At 38.8% G+C, this 23,412-nt stretch overlaps 1 pseudogene; it reads right to left on the reverse strand.

Moving 5' to 3' along the window:
* Positions 1-16,221: 16,221 nt before the first annotated feature.
* Positions 16,222-22,993, reverse strand: LOC148025258 (polyubiquitin-like; annotated as a pseudogene).
* Between the last annotated feature and the right edge of the window lie 419 nt (positions 22,994-23,412).

Below are 23,412 nucleotides of genomic sequence, written 5' to 3' on the forward strand. Positions count from 1 at the left end.
CTTATGGAGCTAGTAATGATGCAGACTGGTTTAGGATAGCATACTATTTTAGAACAGTTTTTATTGTGTCTAATTTTCAGAATTAAGCTATCTACATGGGCTTAAAGTACTCTTCAAGAGCTTCGTTTTGATATATGGTGCGTCCCATTTGGACACTTCTACTAGAAGTTATGGCAGATTTGGTCCAGCAGGGCCTGTTTACATAGCAAGCTATCTACTTTGTTTTGAGATTATTTGTTGAAGATTTTATGGCTCCATATGCTTTTGAAGTACTCCAAATCATGTATATATCTGTGGCTTACTTCCGTTCTTCAATTTCAACTCATGTATTTGGTCATACTTCATTCATTTCCCATTTGTAAGGTTGTAAAAAACAAAGAAGTAGATTGTTCTATCCATCTTTTTCTAGTTATTTCCAGGTTTGTTTTTTAGGGCAAAAACTTTCATGAAGGGATGGATTGTAAGCAGCTCGGAATAATGATTTAGTGTAAATAACATTGATATTATGCCATGTCACACTGACATTGGTATAAAAGGAGAGGACATATAATTTTTCACATCTTTTTGACACATTAATACAATTACAGTCTTTCTCTCCCGTCTTGCTCACAGCTTCTATAGCTTCTCCCTCTTTCCTATCTTTCTCTCTCTAAATCTAGTCTTTCTCTCTCCTCATCACCCTTCTTCTCTCTCTTCCTACAGTCTTTCTCTCTCTTCTGCAATCTTCTCTCTCCTCTTTCTCTCTCCCTAGTTCTCTCTCTGACAGGATGGTTGATCGTTTTTTATTTTCGAAACTTGGATGTGATTGTGATTTCTTCATTAATGGAAGGAAATATTCTTGCCTGGATTAAGGGCGATTTTAGTGATTGACTTTCCCCTAGGGTCAACTACTAGAGCTCGAATGACCTGGATATATTTTTTGGTCTACCTAGAGCATCTAACCAGCGCCTAGATGATAGACAGTCAAGTACAGAAGGTTCTCTCCTATGGAAACTCATAACCACGAGGGGCTCTGGTTAGAATCTATTCCTAGGATATGTAGTCCAATGGTCCTAAGATGGAGAAGAAATATGTACTATTATCAATGCGGTTTTACATTGGACCCTAGAAATGCAGGCTGGAAACACTTCTCTGGTTTTTGAGGGTGGGCGCACCTCTGGTTTTGAGGGCGGAACTAAAAATATATAAATATACTTTTATCCAATGTTTTGAAAGGACTGATTTCACTATTTTTGTGTCGTGAATTAATGGAGATGTGAAACAAACCCTCTCCTAAAAGAGTAATTAATAAAATTGTTTTCATGTATTCAACAGCATGGTAGTATTCAAACCCTCTCCTAAAAGAGTAATTAATAAAATTGTTTTTATGTATTCAATAGCATGGTAGTATGCTCTATTCTAATAACTAAAGAAAACACCATTTAAAGGGAAGGGGTCAAGTGACCTTTCCCGACAAAAGGCATTCGATTGTTGGGTGGATCCGATGAGTTAGGTGCTTTCTTGAAAGGGAAAAATAGAATAAGAGCTTACATGATGACTTACCCTAGGGTCAGAGTCTTAGAACTCGAGCCGATCACTATGTTAGGGGAAAGGTGCAACGGCTGTGCCAGAATGAGTTAGGTTCACAAACCCAAGCCCGTTACTAGAAAAAAGTGTTGTACTTCATGAACCAAGGGTAATGATCCTTTCTCCATTCGGACGAGAAGCCTCTTGAAGGACATCTCCGAACATGAGATAGCCAAAGATAGGAGACTGTTAAGTTAGGAAACACTTAGGTCGATCCTCGTGGGATGAGGCGGGACGTTCCCCTATGAGGTGGACCTTAGGTCACCTAGATTGATCAAAGTCCAAACATTCCAATTGAGTGTGGATGGCGGCAGCTAGGAAAGACCCCAGACGACCACCAAACATTATTGACTATATTTAGCGGTCGATACGTCACAGTGACCCAAGGAGAGCAATGCATTGGCCTGAAGTCCTAACTCAACACCCAAGAATCTACCAAGCTCTCACAAGGCAACATTAAATCCTTTTCTTGCCACTCACATTCATTTTTGCTCCAATAATCCTTATTTATTTTTCAGCTAAATTTCACCCCTAAGAAGACAAGGCATCGGCCCCCAGTCTGTCTCGTCCCCAGGAACCTACCAAGCCTTTGCAAGGCATCATTCCCCAATCTATCTTGTCCCGAAGAACCTACCAAGCCTTGGTAAGGCAATGATCATCTACTCTTTGACATGTCAGAACCAAGTAGTCCCCATAGTAGTCCTGGGCTAATAAGATTAGGTAATTCTAATAACCCCTCAAGACCACAATTTAGAAATACTTCTTCAACAAATGCATAATTTGCCCATGAATCTGCAAAGCGGTTCTATCAAAAAGGAGCCAACTAACAAGTCAATGTCTCAAAAGTATCAACTATATCCAAAGTTGCATGATGATACATCTGCAAAATGGGATTTGTCACACTATAAATTCCATTCAATTGGTTGATCACTAATTGTGAGTCCCCTTTCACCAATCAATGGCAGATACCATCATGTCGGGCTATATTCGGCCTCTTGATTAAGGTCTTCTATTCTGCCATGCTATTAGTAAAAGTGGTGCCTAAATGAACTCCCATTTTATAACAACTCTATGTTGAGAGTCTTTAATAACCATGCAAACACTCACATGCTTAGTGGGCCATCATGAAGCTCCATCAAAATACAAAGTATAAACCCATGATTCATGAATAGGCCATGCCATACTGATCATCCTACTTGCACTGATGATAGTCAAAGTCAAGTAGAGTGAGAGGATGTAAGACAAGTACAATCCCTCCTTTCTCACACTAAACTCAATAGGAGGGATATTAATAAGAACCATAGGACAATGGTGGTAGCAAACCTTGGTGATAAACCATGTAAAAGATCTGCCTTGCACTCAGTAATATGATAATCCTCACTCCACCAAATCATCCGACCTTGGTGGTAACATTGCTCTAAATATGGATGCTCAAGATAAGGAATGATTTTGCCCATCCAATTGTCTTGGCACCTACTATAAGTTTAGACAAGATCCTAGAAGACCTGCGAAGGTACCAAGTCCGACATCAACCCCTACAAATACTAGGGTTCCAACTTATTTAATTTTACTTTATTTTTAAATTCCACCCCTTGCAAATCTACTAAAAGGGCTATAAAGCCATTTTTCCTATAGTAGATGAAGGATACACAGGTCCAACAAAATCAATGCCCCACTTCTCAAAGGGAAAAGTTATAAGAATGTGATTAACTTGTAGCTTATGATTTTCCCTAACATCATATCTCTAATAGACATCACAACACTTAACATATGCAGAAGCATCCTGCAAAACTCTCAGCCACCAATAGCTAGCATGTGAAGCTTTTTGGGTGGTGATACATCCAGCAAAATGACCTCCACATGCTAAATCATGGCATTCCTCTAGAATAAAGGGTGCCTCATGAGGCACCACACAATGACCATAAATCTCATCCCCACCTTTTCTATATGAGACACTCGTTATTATTGAAAACGGAAGTGTTTATTGCTTAATCTTTCTCTTCTCGGATCTAGAAAGAGTTTCCATCAGTTTTCCTATAAATAGATAATGCTTAATAGATGCATGTCATGATGTAGTAGACGCTATATCAATTTTGCATAAATCGTCATAGTTGCTAATATCTATCCACTCTTCTTCCTTAGGCTCACCAAAATCTACTAGTCACTCTATGATACTCTATAGCTTTGGTGGCTTGCGCCTGATCTCATACTCAAACCCCTACAAAGAAATCAATCACTTACCTAGGTAATCAGGAGGTTGAAACTTATTTAGTAAATAAGCACAATCCCTCTCTCTTGGTAAAAACAACTACCTTCTCATATAAACATAGTATCTGAACTTCTTGGTGGTGAAAACCATAGCCAAGGAAACATTCTCCAAATAGGTGTAATAGAGCTCTAAAATTCCCAAATTTTGGCTTGTGAATGCAATATGATGATAAAGTTGTGCCACCCACATTTGGGATAGGCAACAACTAATACTAAGCCTTGTCGCATCCCTGAATATATAGAAAACCTCACCTATTTTTGAAGCTTTTAAAATTGGTGCTTTGGATAATTCCATTCTTACATCTTCAAACACAACTTGGCATGCTTCTGTCCATTCAAGAACATGGCTGTGAGATAAAAGATTAATCAAGAGTAATGAACATTCAGCCAATGCATTAATGGATTGATGATAGTACCCCATGGATGAAACAAAACTATGAACTTCCCTAGGGTAAGTGGGTGGTCTTAGGGCCATAATAACAGCCACCTCTTTAGGGTTAGTGGCAATACCAGTCACACTCACAACATGAGTCAATAGCAAACCATAAGGCACCCTGAATACACATGTCTGAGGATTCAATGCTATGCAATACTCACGATATTGCTCAAACCATGCATGTAGAACAATTAGCTATCTATGGTGGGTCATGGTAGCCACCCCCAAATTATCTATGAAAAAATTTAGCTCGTTAGGGGGGATATATTGGCATACATCTTATCAGTTGTTCTTTGCCAAGACCCAAGAACATTATATAGGTCAAAAGCCATCACATTGTGTGTAAAAGTACCAAAAATTGTAACAAACATCATCTTTAATTTGTCCTCTTCAGTAATGGCCATATGATTATAACTCACAAAACAATCCATGAAAGAGTATATCTCCTGTCCTATAGCAGGTGATCTAAAATCTGATCAATAAAAGGAAAGGTATAATATTTCTTCACCATATGCTTGTTTAATTCCTTAAAATGGACATACATAAGGATTTAATTGTTCTTTTTATTTTGTATCACCATTGGTGAATACCATTTTGTATGTTCAATGAGAAACATCAAATAAGCCTTCCTTAAATGCATCAATTCCTCAAAAAGAGACTCTCTTAGTTCAAAAGGCATACATATAACCTTCTACCTCACTCGCTTACTACCTTCCTTCAATGGGATTGTATGTATGGAAATAGAGGGGGGAATCTCCTTCAGTTCATAGATTCATTCAAATATATTCCTAAACTCCTGTAGGAGAGCTACATCATCTACATGCTCATCAGCGAATAACATAGTGCCGAGTTTAATGGGGCAAGGATCATTGGGAGTCCCAAGAGTGAGCTCTATCACATTTTTATTACAAATCCTATCCTTTGTCTCTATTGGCTCAATCAAATATACTTAATAAACCTTGTCAGTGGTAGAACCCTCTTCAAAATCATTGGATCTTGAGGTTCCAATGGCTGAAGTTCCCTTGAGTGTCTCCCATTATGTAGAGAGAGATAATGCCCTATTGGGTATTTCCTTGAGTGTTGCTTTATCCCTTTGCAAAATTTGCTCGAGACCCTCTCCCTTAGTATTTTTGTTATTCACACAATGATACACATGCCTAGGTTGTTTACTACCTTACTGGAGAGAGCTAACCCTACTCCAACAGGTAGTAGTTAAGTGACCACACTTCCCACATATGTTGCATTGGACATTAGAACAATTACAAGGAAAATGATGTCCACCACACCATGTATAGATTCTGTTGGACCTTGGTCATCGGGCTTTCTAGTACCCATGAGAATTTTCTTGTAGTTCAAAAAATTAACATCTATGGTAATCTATCTCTATTTCTTAGTGACATATTCATATAAGGTTTCATCATATCTTTCACTTCCTCTACAATGTTTGATGCACAGGACTCATAACAAGTGGCTTTAAGAGATACCCTCTCACTAGGTTGCACAACTTGCAAAGGTGCCGCTACTTGTATAGATCCATGGCTTACAAAAAGAGCCCTTTGGCTAACTGCTAGCTAACAAAATTTGGAGCTTGCAACAAAGGTACATTTGGCATCATGCTTTCTCTAACATTCGGGTTGGTCACAAGGGACGTGATCACACTTTTATCTTCACTAACCAATCCCAAATAATTTTTGGGACTAAGGCTTGAATTTAGATTTACCCTCGATGCATAGGCCCCTTGTAAATGGGACTCTACTTCCTCTGCTTGGGTTATATCAATATCTATATCCGCTAAAGAGACACTACTCAACTACACTTGGATATTGAAGTCCAATCCATACAAGAAGTATTGCAGTTGGGTAGTAGGTGGGATAGTAATAGAGGCTTGCAACTTGCGAAAGACCTCTTTCATCTTTCTAGCATATGCTCATGCATTTCCATGGAGCTCTTGTCATGTCAAATTTACAATATGTAGCAAATATTGATTACCTCTCTTAGGGACCAATTCTCTTCAAAAGGCTACAAATAATAAATTAATTGTGGTTATGGTACCTACTTCTAAACCATGATACCAGATCAGAACCCTCTTTTTAGGGCCATATTAAAGAACATAAGTAGATGTCAATCCTCATCCTAAATTCGACAATAAAACATGAGTTTCTAGAACTCAGTGATGTGAAGCTCCACATCTTCCTCCACTAGCCCATTAAAAATGGGTAGAGGGAACCCTAAAGCTAGCAAATCTATGTGCCTATAGGAATTGCAATAGATTGCACCATAATAATAATGAAATTTTTCATATGAGTTTGTAATGGTACAACTACAACTCCACTTGAAGTTGGCTAACTCACTAGGAGAAGGGGATCACTAGAGCTTCCTCCTCCTAATGAACTATTTGTGGCACTAGGGTCACTAAGACCTCTCCCTGCTAAAGAAATCATCTTATTATGTTGAGGAAAATATCTCCTAATTATTTTATCCTACCATCTAGTCTTTTCAACTTTTTTTTTGTTTTTGAATCTGTCTTGATGATTTATATCGAAAAGTAATGGATCTATCATGATGCTCCATGGCATAAACTAGCCAATAGTCCCTAATTAATCAAGATCTAGAAAGTGCCACTTATTAGTAGCTCTTGGCAGATGCACCACCTATCATGAAAAAAAAGGGCTCAACAACATTGGCTCTAGGGCTCTAGTTGGGCCTCCTAAACTCACATAAACAACCCAAGCCTCATGGGTAGAAGCGTATAGAAACTACAAACTGATGTATCGAAAGAATATGTTTCTAGATACCATCTCTAGATTGTTGTCCAACATGATGCCCTTCCTGACTCTCCAAGAAATTGGAGTACCCAAATATATCATGGCTAGCATCTTGTAACACAAATGAAGGGAGCACCACCAAGCTTATTGCTATGGCCCCACGACAACTCTCCTACACCTTGGAATTAGCCCCACAATATGCATCATCTTAACATAAAGCACATACACTATTAGTCTTCTCTTTTCTGATAAAAATTTTTGAGAGATAAAAAATTCCTTACCACATCAGCCCCAAAGGCAACAATAACACTAAGTGTATAGCTTAAGGTGTTCTCACACTCAATGTGAGTCAATCGTTTGAAATAAAGTACTATGCATCTAGGAAATAGTTATCTTGATACCATGTATGAAAATTTGGATGCAAAGTGAATGGCATATATGCTAAACCAAGTAAACTTATAAATCAAATAGTGTGGATGTGCACAAAATTTAGTATTTTCATGATTTCACTCTAGCATATTGCTTCCTTTGCTAAGGGAACACTAGAATAACCAGTGCCATTGTCCTTTTTAGACTTAAATCAAACAAATTCTATGTGTTAGAATATTATGAATAAAATTATATTTCAAATTATATTTAACTCCAACAATTCCCTTCCCCCTACTGCTTAAGATTTTGCATTCGATTGTGGGTAGGTTAAACAAGTATTTTATGTATATTTCTTTATGGTAAAACCAATAAAACACACTAGAATATAACAATGGGTGGGTGTAAAACAAGGCCAATTCTCATGTTTTACCTCCATTATACTTGCACAAACAAATTTGTAATGTTTATAGACTTTTAATACAAAAACTATTTTTCCTTATTTTCTTTGCTCAAAATCACATTTTTTATCTTTTTTCTTTATTTATTTATATAATTTTCTCTATTCTCTAATTTTCTTGATTCAAAAACTAATTCACTTTTTGATCCATCCTCTCATTTGATTTTATCCCATATGAACATGATTTGGTTGCCCAAAATCAAGAAAAACATCAATTTTCCTCTTAAACACATATTTTTGGACTTCAAAAGTTAGTAACTCACATGCATGGATATTTTATTATTTATACTACACAACCTGCAAACACATTGTAACCAAGCCTCAAACACATTTCCATCACATATGAACAAGATTTGCACTATGAAATGTCAAAAAAGATTCAAATTTCTATTAAAAAGAGGCTTACAACTATTTTTTAAGTTTCAAGTCTCAAGTATTGATTTTTCAAACTATGCTTGAACCAACCATTGGTCTCCAAATTGTGGTAGTCATCACTTCTTAACATCAGCATGATATCATATCAATCAAGGTCAATCCGTTTTTTATCTGACAATTTTGGGGGGTTGGGGCCCTCTAAGGGTCACACCTCTTCATTTTCCCCCTTACATCATTTCACATTGTGCTTTTTTGGTCTCTTTGACCCTACCTTTGGCAACTTTGATGTCCGGCATCCAATTGATGACTAAAATTTGTTTCTTGACCATCTCAGAGTCCCATACTACTACCTAGAACTTGTTGCACCTCATTCGAGCACCTTTAAAATTTATGAAAAATATGAGGTTGTTGCAAAGTCCATCTTTAGATGTCATTTTAAATCTCATCTTCCATGATCGCTTAAAATGATCAAATGTGCATCTACCACTTTCATCAAGCTTTAATTTCTACTTTAAATTGTAGAATTTGGACCTTTTTTGGCTCTTTTCTAGTCATAGAATCCCGCTCTCAAGCACTTTTTCCATTTCTTCATATCATGACTTCTCGATGTCCATTTTGAGCATTTTCTAACACTAGACAAGGGTTTTGGGCCACTTCAAATACAATGGCGACCTTTTTTTAATCCAAATGTAATCAAAATAGCCAAAAGCTCTATTGTATGCCAAAAAAATCTCAAAAAAAACACAAGGAGACCAAATTATGAATGAGTAAGCATTGACAATAAGGCATTTCCAAATACTATTTACAGCTCCCGTCTTGCATTATATGAGCCCAAGGTTATTATAATGTGGGGGGGGGGGGGGGGGTGTCCTAAGACTATAGGTCCCCCCACCTTGTGTTGTGTTGGGTCTAGGTCTAGTACAACATGAGGGGGCCTTGGGCAAACACAATTTCAAGTGGGGTCCCTGGAGAGTGTGGAGGGGTTCCTCATAATCTTGTGTTGTCCCAAGGCTTCCTTATATTATTTTGGTACCGTTATGTAAATTTCTTATTTCTTTCTATCTTTGCATTATTTCTTTGAATCTTAGATACCTTCATTATTCCTTTTTGTAGGTGTCAAAAACAAATGGATGCTAAGAGATCAAATTACATAGGAGTTTAGCAAGGACCCATTCTGTCTAGCACAATGTGAAGAAGCCTTTTCAAGCACTATCCTTGGTCCCCCTCTCACATTGTGCTAGCCTTGGGTTAGCTTAGTGGTGCAAGGGAGGTCCTAAGACTATCGGGAACCTAACTCATCCTCATATTGTGTTGGCTCTAAGCTAGCATAATGTGAGGGTGCCTTATGCCATCACAATGCAAGGAGGGCCCTTAAGACCTTATTAGTGCCCCTCTCATTGCTTGTATATAATGATCAAAATGTTTTGGTATAATTAATTGTGTATTTTTCAATTTCCATAGCACAATTTGTAAATTTTTGGATATCCATGAAGCTTATTAGAACTTTTGAAGAGTTTTGGTGTAATTGATTATATTGTCATCTTCTAGCTTATTGTAATTACTATATCTTTATTGGGTATGGAGTTTATATATAAAAGGAAGATTTAAGTGTAGATAGCGCATTCAAATTATATTAAGAGCGCTTAATTACCAAATTAGATTTGTGCAATGGTTTCCTCCTTATTTATCTCTTTAAATGCTTCATTACTTTAGTTTGGATTGGCTCTATGAGTAAGCATTCTATAAATCCACCATATGTAATACCTCTAGAATGTTATCTTTCAACTCCACTTAATTTTGTCTCTTATGGTTGAATAATATGAATGAGCTTGATACCATGGTTTCTATGTCCCTTGAGTTGACCAAATTAATATACTATTACATTTCTTTGGAAACCAGGGTATGTGATTTTATATAATGCGTGTCAAAGAATTCAAAAAATTTTAAATTCGTAACAAACTTTGAAACCTAGAATAAAACTATTTAAGTATATATCAATCTTTGTTTGATCTAACTAAACCTTTGTTACAAGTAAAACTACAATAAATGTAAATTTTACCTCAAAACATAAGTTACTTTAACAGATTCAATAGCATTTTGATATGTGCACATGAATGCTTTATGCTTGAATGGATAGATCTATTTTTGTAAATCCATGGTTAGTTTCAATAAAGGAAAGAAAAACTACTTGAGATACAAAAACAATGAGCAGCAAGAGATGTTTAGAGAATATATTGTTGGGTTTCATATATCCCCTTCTTTTAAAGTAGAAATAAAAGACAAAAGATAAGGTTCATTTTTCTTACTTAAGGATTTATACTGATGATCAAGCTCAATAAAAAAGAAAAGAAAGATAGAGTCATGGAGTAAGAGTTAAGATATTATATGAAGCTTAGACCTCCCTCAAAGAGCAAGGAGAAGCCCTCAAAGACTCTTAATGAGAAAAACCTATTATGCTACCATGCTTATGTAAGAAGAAGAGCACAGCAAGTTTAAAGAGGACATGAAGGAAGAATGAGACGTCATAAAAAGAGAAATGGAGCTAATTAAGGGTGGAGATAACTAAGGGATGGAGCTAATTATGCAAACCTTCCTCCTCCAAATGGACTGTAATACTTCTAGGATTGCATAAGGGGCCATGATAGCTATGTTTGCAACCACCAATCATAGAAGTGTGGATTGTATTCCATGGCAACATAATGGTATATATCGTGCGGTCAGAAACATATGGGTAATACAAGTTAGAACATCAATAAGAAGGTCCCTTGAATTTATTTGACTAGCAATATGAAGCTCTTCCTCACTAAGGACTTGATCTACATACGGATACAACGTCACATTATCTTCTAGCATGTGTTTATGTGTGAGAGCAAGTACCTTAAATGATGTGGGGGCAACCTAAGTAGGATCATACTATGACATCTTAATGGCATGTTGTTGCTTTGTGTTGTTCATGATTTGGCATCGTGCTCTTTTGCATTGTAGTCATGGAGTGAATTAATTCTATAAGAACAAGGAATCAATCTATGCAAAGTGTGATTGAGGTTGGCCAGTTCATTGAGTGCGATCTCAATACAGCTTCCTCTGAAGGAGGTGATTAATCTTCCTTATAGTGCATGTTTCCATGAGAACTCAATTTTGATAAGCTCCTCGGTTATTGAAGTAGCCTTGGTGAATATGAGTTTATATTCCTACCATGAGTATGGTAGAGAGCTAACATTGTCAGTTGTGTTTCCATCAAGGAGGTCTAGATCAACTTGCTGGTAGAGCTACGAGAGAATAGAGGAAAGGTGTTGTCAACCCGTCAAATACATGTGACTATGTCATCACTTGTATCTGTAGCCATGCCAATAACTAGTTCTAAGTGAGACTATCTCTTATATAAAGGTCTGAGGTGGAGAGGTACATTTGAATTTTTATCACGCTGATTTGATCAAGTGGTTTGAAAGCTTAACTTTGGCTTGTCATAGGTATATAAGTGGGGGTCTACCATCCAATGAGTGGCTTTGGTATTGTGGATGAGATTGGGACACAATTCTAGCAACCATTGGCATTTCCTTAGGTAGTGACAATTAGTCAATGGTGTTCTAGAAACTCATTGGACTATGATCCTTTGCAAGTTAGTTGCTGGGATTTAGAGGCTAGACTTTGTATGGGATCAACTTGAGGACCATGATTGGGTAAAGGTGGCCGTGGTGCTTGTCTCCTTGGTTGTGGGGGGTTTAGTATCCCAAGATTTTATATATGAGGATAAGAAGGTAGTTTTGCGCATGAGCTTCAACAACCAAATGAGGTTGTTGCCAACATAGCCTTTTGCTTTGAGTAAGGATTTATGTATCCATCAAGTTAGAACTAGGGCACATAATTTGCATCACCATAGTACTTCATTAGGGGTTGGTATGTGCTGGGGACATGCATGAGTGGGCACCTTGCATTTTCTTATTCAGCGTTGGCACCCACCATTGATGGTTCAAACATATTGGATGGATATACATAACTGGTTGGCCTATCATGGGCCGCTTGAGCTTCGAGAAATTCATTGAGGAGAGTATCATTGATCTTTTAAAGAGTGAATTAGGGTGTGTGGCGAGCATCAATGGTACTACCTTCTCCACTGAGGCATTAGTACCCTTGCTAAAAGTTGTGATAATCTTGGCATTCAGTAGCTCCAAATGGATACATTGTAGTTTGAGGTTGACTATATACTTGGTAAATCATTTAAATGAGCATCCTAATGTAATGAAGGAGACCTAGGAGAGAGAAGGAGAGAAGAGAGAGGCTGCATAGAGGAGAGAGAAAGAGGAAGAAGATGAGAGAAGAAGAGAGAGAAAGACTAGCTGAAGAGAGAGAAAGATAGGAAAAGAGAGAGAAACAGGAGGGAAGCCATGAAAGCTAGGAGGAAGGAGAAAAGAGAGACTTGATTATTAATAACTGATGCCCTAATTGGGTCTCTCAACACCTTATATACCCTGTCAATATAACTGGGTATTTCCATGCTAACCCATGTCCTACCCGTCTATCCCCACTCTTTTACATTCCATCTCGACCCCGAAGGTTTTTGCCCTAAAAAACAAAAAGAGGACTCATGGCTCACAACAAAAAAAGGGAGGGGGTTGCAGAGTACTACTCTGGTCACCATTACAAAGGAGAATATAGGTATGGGAAAGTACAATCTCATGTGGAATTGGGGCATAAGATTGTGTATATGATGTATATGACATGTGCAAGTTGATAGCATATGAGTTTGGCCTCCAATTCTTGACAATTAGGGGCTGACAAACAGTGGACAGCATGATGTCTAGAAGAGGCATGCTGGAGAAAAGTGGTCAAAACTTCCTATGGGCAGCTCCGATTGAGGTGTGTAACATGTCAAAACAAAGCTCATGAAGCGTACTTTCAAGCCATATAGGTGACACTTGACTCTCATTAATGCAAGGTAAAAACTGTTCTGAAATAGTATGCTGTCTGTAAGTTGTCTGCATTTTAGACTGGGGCAAATTTAGCTACTGCTCAATCAAAATTGCATCCTTGGAGTAGGGAAAAAACTGCACTAGTGAAATGCTGATCAACATAGGGATTTTCCAAGACCATTCCATTCCCCGGGATCAAATGGATAACCTCCATAATAAGCATCAAGAGCACAAGGGTCATCCATACAAGCATGGGTCACCATACTACCAACGGGGTCAAAATGATAATTGTGATCCAATGCATCCGCTGTATCATAGAAGTAATTCATGGTGTCATCGTGAAGCACTGATGGTGGCACAAGATCTTGACTGACCAATACGGTAGCATGCATTGACTTGTCCATAAACTCATTGGGAACCACTAGGTCAAATCGGACTGGAGCAGATGAGGTTGCAATCAATATCGCATTCAATGCATCAATCCCTAGGCATTTCATGTCCATGAGTTTCACTTGTGTGGCTATTACTGGGCATTCAAAGGTAAGGGCCTTGGGCTGATGGGGCATCTGCTCATGAGCCTATGGCAGTGAGATGCTCTCATCATGGCATCATTCTTGAGAAGTATCATGTGGCTCATAAGGATGCGCATGTTGCTTATAGTAATAATCAAGTGGCTGATGATATCAAGCACTCCATTGCTGATAATGATGTTGCTCCCCATGTACATACTCATATACATTTGCATGATGTTGTCCATGCACATAATGCTGTCTAGATGGTTGTCCATGTATGTTCATAAGAACATATATAGTCATCAGATGCATGCTGTTCAAAATATTCACACTCATCATATACATGTTGACTATAAGTAGGTGCATGCACTTGCCTTTGCACATCGAACACATGCCAATGGTCATGGTACTCATAATGTCCATGAGAATGCCTATACATGCCTCGCTGACCAAAATGTCCATGGGTGCCATGCTGCCCATGCATTATATGTGGACCAAACTGATTATTAGGGCCTTGTTGTGGAAAATTCCCATCTTGCCCATGTGCACCCGCATTGGGGCCTTGCTGCCCAAAATTTCCATGTTGCCCATGCAATACATGCAAACCAAACTGAACATTGGGTCCTTGCTGCCCAAAACTTCCATGTGCATGCTGCCATTATGCACCCTGCATACTATGTTGGCCAGAATTTGCATTTTGCCCTTGCATATAGCTTCCACTATGGGGGAATTGGTGTCCCAAGGATGGGCTAGAAGGGTTTGTCATGGGTGATGGGAGTATGGATTCATCATGTCGCATAGGGGGCTCACCTAGCTCATAGGTGCTATGGGGAAGGCCATGGGTGCCACCAAAACCTTGTGGGTCGATGCTAGTCGGCATGACGGGTCTCATGTTGGCATAGAGTATGGTTGAGCATAGAGAAGCGGTCCATCTCGGGGGGCATCCTCTTCAAACATGTCTTCATGATACTCTTGGGTTGAGCTAGGATCATTCATTGAGGTACGGGAGTCCCTTATTTCACACTGAAAGTCCTCTTGGGCGTTTGCTTTACCCTTGTGGCCTGCCATCCCAAGTGCAGTCCACTAGACCCCTTGTTACAGAAATGATGATATCTTGAGCTAGAAAGCTCCCATTGCCAAAATTTTTGATTCAAATGAAAGCCATCGATCCCCTCTATGAGGCTATGTAAAAATATCTCTGACAGTAAATGATTAGGGCTTTGCTGTAATCACTTTTTGTGGGATGACTGTGTAGGACTGTTGCCTATCCCATAGTACCTCTGGGCACAAAACTAAGTGTATCTCCCAAATCGTAGGGCGGAATGGGGAGATTTTTAGTTTAGATCGAAGGGGAGGATTCCCTCTTCAAATCAAGATATAGAGCCTGCACTCAATCACACAAAAAGGCTTTGTTGTAATCAACTTTTGCGGGCTGACTGTGTAGGACTACTGCCTATCCCACAGTACCTCTGAGCACAAAACTGAGCATATCTCCCAAACCATAGGGCGGAATGGGGAGATTTTTAGTTTAAATCAAAGGGGTGGATTCCCTCTTTGAATCGAGCTATAGGGCCCATGCTTAGTCATACAAGAAGGCTTTGGTGTAATCGACTTTTGCAGGCTAACTGTGTGGGACTGGCTGTCTGCAGTACCCTGTAAGGACTCCTTCAAAGAGCATAACTTACCTCAATGGAGAGGTGCTTATTCCAAGACATCCAAGGCCTCAATGATCATTTGCATCCATAGTTCTCTTGCTGAGACCATTTTCATGATTGCATACCCTGCCCATCACCATGATGGTGAATTCAATTTCTCTTGGGGCTGTGGAATTCTTGCTCACGCCATTATCACAGGACAAGCTCAAAAATATTTGGCAACATGTTTTTCAAAAGTCATTGGACTCAAGAGACACATTACTACTAGGTTTTCTTGAAGCAGGGAATAGATCTGTAGAGTTGCATCAGTAGACATCTGAAGTGAATGAGGAGGAGAAAGTGTCTAGTAAAATTGCCTCTTTAGTTACTGAAGTGCCAAGTGCTCAATGCTTTGTACTTTCTGCCCCAAATGAGAAATTTGCTGCACCATCAACCCCTCAGTTGGACCATCAGAGAATGGCCTTGACTGAAGCTGTCCACGGACGAGTCTTCCCAATCACTTGACTCTATGCAAGCTAGTATCCATAAAGAAACAGATTGTGATTTCTTTGGTCATGGAAAGCAAGAAAAGAAGACATCAACAAGTAGCTTCTCTACTACCTACGCTCGCAGTCTTCATCCATGGACAAGAGTTCAGAGTTTGAGTTGAGTCAAGATTCAAAATCTGATGTTACAGAATTCAAGGCTGATGGCATCAGTCACAACTTGCAAAACCAAAACCTCGCAAGGGTAACCCTACCACTGTGCGCAAAGAGCTAGATTCTCTTGTTTCTAGCCAACACAATGCTCAACAAAGCAGAAGTAGTATGCTGACAAAGATAAGCCTTTCTGATAGGCAGAGCAATCTCAACCTATTATTCCGGACAACACAACCATAAGAAAGACCCACAGGCACCACTCCTTGCAATTCATTGCCCTCCATGCAAACGCAGCACCAGGTGAAGGGTGCTTTCCTTTTGGATATTGTAATCTGCAAGGGTGCGTCCGTCTTCTAGATGCTTGCCAGCAAAGATAAGTCTTTCTGACAGGCGGAGCAACCTTAGCCTATTGTTGTGGAAAACATAACCATAAGAAAGACCCACAGGCACCACTCCTTGCAATTCACTGCCCTCCACGCAAACGCAGCACCAGGTGAAGGGTACTTTCCTTCTGGATGTTGTAATCTGCAAGGGTGCGTCCATCTTCCAGCTGCTTGCCGGCAAAGATAAGTCTTTCTGACAGGCAGAGCAATCTCAACCTATTGTTCCGGACAACACAACCATAAGAAAGACCCACAGGCACCACTCCTTGCAATTCACTGCCCTCCACGCAAACGTAGCACCAGGTGAAGGGTGCTTTCCTTTTGGATATTGTAATCTGCAAGGGTGTGTCCGTCTTCCAGCTGCTTGCCAAAAAAGATAGGTCTTTCTGACAGGCGGAGCAATCTTAGCCTATTGCTCCAGACAACACAACCATAAGAAAGACCCATAGGCACCACTCCTTGCAATTCACTGCCCTTCACGCAAACACAGCACCAAGTGAAGGGTACTTTTCTTCTGGATGTTGTAATCTACAAGGTTGCATCCATCTTCCAGCTGCTTGTCAGAAAAGATAAGCCTCTATTGATCTGGGGGATGTCTTCCTTTTCCTGGATCTTGCCCTTGACATTGTCGATGGTGTCGGAGCTCTTGACTTCTAGGGTGATGGTCTTTCTCGTCAGTGTCTTCACAAAGATCTGTATACCACGTAAAATAAGATGGGGAGAACTTTCTTTCTGGATATTGTAGTATGCCAGGGTGCGACCATCCTCAAGCTGTTTTCCAGCAAAGATTAGTCTCTGCTGGTCAAGTGAGATGCCCTCCTTATCTTGAATTTTGGTCTTCACATTATCATTGGTGTCAGAGCTCTCAACTTGCCATTGTGGATGCTACATTCCAGAATCTGGACTCTTCAGAGATATCACTCATAGATGTGAGCCATTACTTTGACTCAGACCCAACAAAACTAGTGCAAGGGTTGAGGAAGGAGGAGAGAGAAAGGAAGGATCAATGCTGCCTGTCTTCTTCTGAAAAGTCTTCAATGCTACATGTCTTCTTCTTCGGAATGCCCACTAGTCACTCCAGTGCTCCCCCTAAGTGCTACAGTGTCCTCCTCCACTAAAACCCTAGAATTTTTACCTCAATGTTGAAAAACGACCTGCCATTTTTGTCTTTCTGCCTCCATTTTTGGTCCAGGATCCATTTAAGACTCCAAGAAAGGCTGCCATCTCTACCTGTGTACTTGAAAAGTAGGGTTTATTGTTGGAAAATGAGACTAGATTTGAGGGAAAATAGAGAGAAATGAAGGATCTAAAAACTAAGCTTTGATACCAACTATAATGAAGGAGACCTAGGAGAGAGAAGGAGAGAAGGGAGAGACTGTAGAGAGGAGAGAGAAAGAGGAAGAAGATGAGAGAAGAAGAGAGAAAGACTAGCTGAAGAGAGAGAAAGACAGGAAAAGAGAGAGAAAGAGGAGGGAAGCCATGAAAGCTAGGAGGAAGGAGAAAAGAGAAACTTGATTATTGATAACTGATGCCCTAATTGGGTCTCTCAACACCTTATATACCCTGTCAATATAACTGGGTATTCCCATGCTAACCCGTGTCCTACCCATCTATCCCCACTCTTTTACACCTAATAGTATCTCACATACAATCCTTTGATGTTAGGTAGCATGTAAAGGATGGTGGGAAAAATTTTAGCCTCGATAGTTAAGGTGATCTCACATTTCCCTAATAATGCACGAGGAGGTTCCTCATATGGATTTACTTTTGCCATTGTAGGCATGAGTGCTGGTTGCTCAATTTCTATCCAATCATCATATATCATGATGTTACAATTAGCACCTTTGTCGATCAAGGTAGTGATGTGGTGAGATATCCTTATAGTTAGGGTGATACTCAAATAAGTTGCAGGTATGGAGCTTTCATTCTCAAGGTCAATTTTAGTGATCCTAACTACCTGTATAGCAATGGATGGTGGTGCCATTGGGGATTTGTGCAAAGGGTGTGTTGGGTAATAATATTCTTTGATTTTGCTACAATAAAAAAAGCCTAAGACTTCATCATAAAGCATCTCAAGTTCAACATTGTTGGTTCTACTAATGTACACATGTGGCATGGACCTAGACCTCTGAATTTCATTTTTTGCTTATGCCTCTTAATAGAGTACAATAGCATAAGGTTTCTCTTTCTCATTTTTGACATGTTTATCAAACTAGGAATTCCGTCATGCGTTTTCACAAATGAGCGCATGGGTTGCTAGTAATCGTGTTTCAAAAAGTCTCTCTAACTCAAGCAAGTGGTTAGTCCATGCTACTTGCTCCTCCTATCTTTCTTGGGCATCTATTCTTAGACTTGGAGTAAATAATTCTACAAGTATGATTGTCCTTATGTTGTATGTTAGCCAAAAGAGTGTTTGGTCGATTGCTATTTTGTAGGTTGTCTCATATCCCCATATAGTGGCCATGAGTTTATTGTCCCAATCACTTCGACAAGTAAAGTCGATTTTGGTCATGACATTGATTAAGGTTTTGTTTGTTGACTCTACCTAGCCATTGGCTTGGGGATAGTACGAGAAATATTTTCTATGAATGATCACAACGGTGGATAACAAGTGTGTGATGATCTCATTAATGAAGTGAGTGTCTTCGTTGCTTCCTATCTCAATTGGATATCCGAATTGAGAGATCACCTATTCCCATAAGAATTTAGTTGTGGTCATTGCATCTTTTTTATATGTAGCTCTAGCTTCTGCCCACTTACTTAGATAATCTATGGCAACAATGATGTATCTTACTTGTAAGTATTGTGATGACTAGGTTCAATTTCTCATTTTTCAAAAAGGATTCCTTGCTATTACTAGGTTAAGCTCCATTCTATTGTCTTGAGGCTGTTTTGAGGTCATTTTAGCAAGGATTTGGCTCATTTTGTAGACATATTTGTGGTTGGAAATAGGGCAACAACTATTTCTTGAGTGAATAATGCTTATGATTCACTTATGTGATGACTATCTGATGCCCATTTGGTGCTACATGACTCGGACATGTTATATCCATGATTACAGATCCTTTTGGGGTGATTAGGGTCATCATTTTTCTTGGTTTTGACAGAGATTTGGCTACTTGAATAATGGGGCTGAATGACATTTTGACTAGGTATGCAATATGTCTTGCTTCTAGACTTGGTCTTAGGCATTCTAAACCATGTATTCATACTTATGGTTGATGTTACATGCTTGGATTTGATTCTGAGTAGTGTTTAAAGCTTATTTTTGGATCAGCTTTACCTATAGGTCTACTGTTGTACATCTAGGACAGTTTCCTGCATATTCTTGACAACATACCTCACTGTCAGGAAATTTGATATGTTTCTATGCAAGAATATTATGGTGATGTTTTAAGCAGCTTTGCATAATTTTTGGAGCTCAATATCAATCAATCTGAGAGGTTATTTTAGTTCTAAGGTTTTAGGATAGATTTTTCCTAAATGTCACTGCACTCCTGAATCGTAGGACAACCACCTATATTATTAGGAATTTCTAGACTACACTCTATTTTTATCAAGAAATTGGTATGTTTACTATCATTGAATGCTTTTGAGGAATTTTGGGCAATGAACTGATGTATGTTCTTATTGATACATACTTGGGGATATTCCTAACATACTACTGAGTGGATTTTGGAGCTTCCATTACTTGGCATTAGCTGTCATTTATTGTCATACATGTATTTGGCTATGAGTCATGGCTAGCAGCAATGATAATCATCTAATGCATATCAAGAAGCTTGAAGAAGCACACAACTTTGCAGTTTGGCAAAAGTAGTGCTATAATATATTGTTGCAAAATAAGCAAGAAAAGCCGATTAAAGTAAAGGGAAGAAAACCGGCTGATGTAGAGTAGGATGAATGGGATGAGTTGAATGAGCTTGCACAAGCGACCATTGAGCTATCAATCTATGATGCCTTGCTCTTTAGCATTGAAGGGTTGGATTCCACTTATGACATTGGGAAGTGACTAGAAGAATTGTATGGCTAGAAGAGTGTTGCAAGAAAAGTCTACTGGCTGAAGAAACTCATGGATTTGCATTTGAAAGAGGGTATTGCAATGTCTACTCACCTTAGCGAGTTTAACTCCATTTTCAACCAACTTGCCACTTTGAATTTCAATATTGATGATGAGTTCAATGCTATGTTATTGCTTTGCACTCTGCCAGAGAGCTAGGATACCTTCAGGACTACTATGAGAAATTCTACTGCTATGCTTTTGTATGCTAATGTAGAGAATGCTCTAATCATGGAAGAAATGAATTGGCTAAACAATGCATCTAGTAAGTCGTCCAATGCTTTTGTATGCTAATGTAGAGAGTGCTCTAATCATGGAAGAAATGAATTGGCTAAACAATGCATCTAGTAAGTCTTCCAATGCTTTGCATACTAGAGGTAGATCACAACAGAAAGGAAATTTTGATAGCAAGGGATGCAGTAAACTACGTAATAAGGATGTTGAATACCATCACCGTGGCAAGAAGGGTTAATTCAAACACGACTACTATAAATGGAAGAAAGAGAAAGGGAAGGACAAGAAGACGGATGACAGCAAGGAAGAGAAGAAAGAGAGTCATCCTGCTAGAAAGAGCAATGTAAATATCAAAGAGGTGAATGTAGTTAGCCATTAGAGCGACAATGGGAATGATGTACTCTTTATCTCTTCATGTTTTAGTGCACATGCTTTGATAGCTGATATGGATGATGATATGCACACTTGGAATTTGGATTTAGGTGCCTATTTTCATGTCACCTCTCACCCTGAGTGGTTTAGAGACTATGCAAGAGGTTGACATGGTGGTGTCCATCTTGGGGACAATTATGCATGTAACATTGGAGGCATTAGCAGTGTGCAACTACAATTTCAGCATGGATCTGTCTTCACTCTTCAGAATATAAGGCATGTACTACAGCTCAAGAAGAACTTAATTAGTACTAGTTAGCTAGATGATGATGGTTTTCATATCACCTTTGGTGATGGGAAATGGAAGATCTGTAAGGGATGGGTTCCCAAAGCATCCAACATTAAGATACATCCAAATATGAGCATCAATCTCAAGAGAGCAAGTGCTGCCCTGTTTATTAGAAATCCAAATATTGTGTATTTCAAACTTGAAGCTGAATGTATATCAGCCCTCTAAGTGTAATACTACACTTCAATGCTCAATGCTAAGCGTTAGATGCAAAGTATGGAGCACAACCACGATGCCAAATGAAGAGGAGCACCTTCTATAGGTCCTAATCATGCTAAAAACTAGATTTGCATATCGACGCTGATGGCACCTTCAGCCCTAAAGAGATCAGAATGTTGGTCCAAGGTGTTGGAGATGATGGAGAGGGTCCCCAAGCGGCCAATGATGGCTGCCAACAAGCTCAAATGAAGAAGGAAGCTTCAAGCTTCAAGAAGAAGCTTCAAATCTTTCCACCTTGCGTGCAAACTCTTCACAGTGAACTCTTCTTCAACTTTGAGCTCCTGCACGTGAAGAAATGCCAAGCTCCTGATTGCCTGAACTAAGCTCTTATACCACTTTGTTGAGTTAGCTGCAATGGAGATTCTGTGTAGAGATGAAAGCTGAGAGAGAGAAGAGACAGAGACACAATATTTATGGTACTGAAGAGTACCTCAATAATGTTTTAGATAGGTATATGTACTATGTACAACATGGCCCTTACGGGCGGACAGAAGCACTACCCTTTATCCCATTGTAGAGAGGTAATGGATAAAGAGACACATTAAAAATTGAACACCTTTTGTGTATCAATATTGATATCATGAGTGAATGGATGGTGATGTATGAGAAAATAGAAGTACACATGTAAAGGAGGATGGTGATCTTTCACGTACACAATGGCCATAATTTCTCATATCCTACACATTTTAAAGCCTTCCCAAAGGACCTTCATGTGGATTATTTATACCAAAAAGCAAAGAGACTAGATAAATAAAAGATGATATACATCACAAAAACTAAGTGGGAGTATGCTCAAGGATGCTTGCCACATGTAATGCATATAATACTTGGCTTACTATTAATGATTTATAATGAATATATAATATACTTATCTAACTAATTACTTATGTTAATAGATGACACAATGGTTAGTGCGATGTCATGTGGTACAAAAATTTTAGATAAGAAGATTAATGATAATATAAAATCCGAACATTGTGGGTCATTGGTAGCTTGGAGAGTGTCAATGGAAGCATAGATGTTTGATGTGGCATAATCCAAGAATATAATTAAACTCAACTACCAAACTATTTATGTGTGTGTGTGTGTGTGTGTGTGTGTGTGTGTGTAGAGGATGTTACAAGTGTGGTGAAATCATGTCCTAATACAAGAATCAAACTCATACAAATAGAAATTAGAATATTTCTATTTAATAGGCTTTCTTTGAAAGGCAAAAATGGAGAATAATAGATGATGGCACCTAATGCCTATCCCTCCAAAGGTTATGTACTTTTTCAACCATGGAGCATATGAATGATGATCCTCATACATATGGTAATAAGAATCATGGATAAATAGAGCTAGAGAATTGTAGGGGGTGTGGGTCATGATAATTCTATCACACATAACCAGGATTTTGGCACCATTAGTGATGTTAACCGTCATGAGTGCATCAACTATACTAGGAATGGGATTATTTGTTTTTAGGTTTAGATATTGATGTCAACATTCAAATTGATCTTCTTGTAAGGGTTGATCTCATTGAGAATAAGACTCAAGGTCTAGCTAGATGACCATTCTATTATTGTAAAACTTGTAGAATTCCATGATGCTTGCATTTCTTACGTCTTTTGTACCAAAATTTTTTCTGAGTGCATGCACACATTCAGTATAAATAGGTTTACACATGGAGCAATGGGAGGAAAGATATCAAAAGAAATAATCCAAGTTTATGAAAAATGTGGTGAGCAATGATTGCATTCAATATCATGTCTATCTATACATTAAATTGAGCAATGAAGATCATGTTTGCAAATATGACACAAATTACAGTTAAACTTCCAAACACTATCTATATATGTGTG

This window comes from Lygodium microphyllum, chromosome 14, assembly GCF_053477565.2.
Source record: "Lygodium microphyllum isolate KBCC chromosome 14, Lygodium_microphyllum_v1.1.10, whole genome shotgun sequence".
Taxonomy (NCBI): Eukaryota; Viridiplantae; Streptophyta; class Polypodiopsida; order Schizaeales; family Lygodiaceae; genus Lygodium; species Lygodium microphyllum.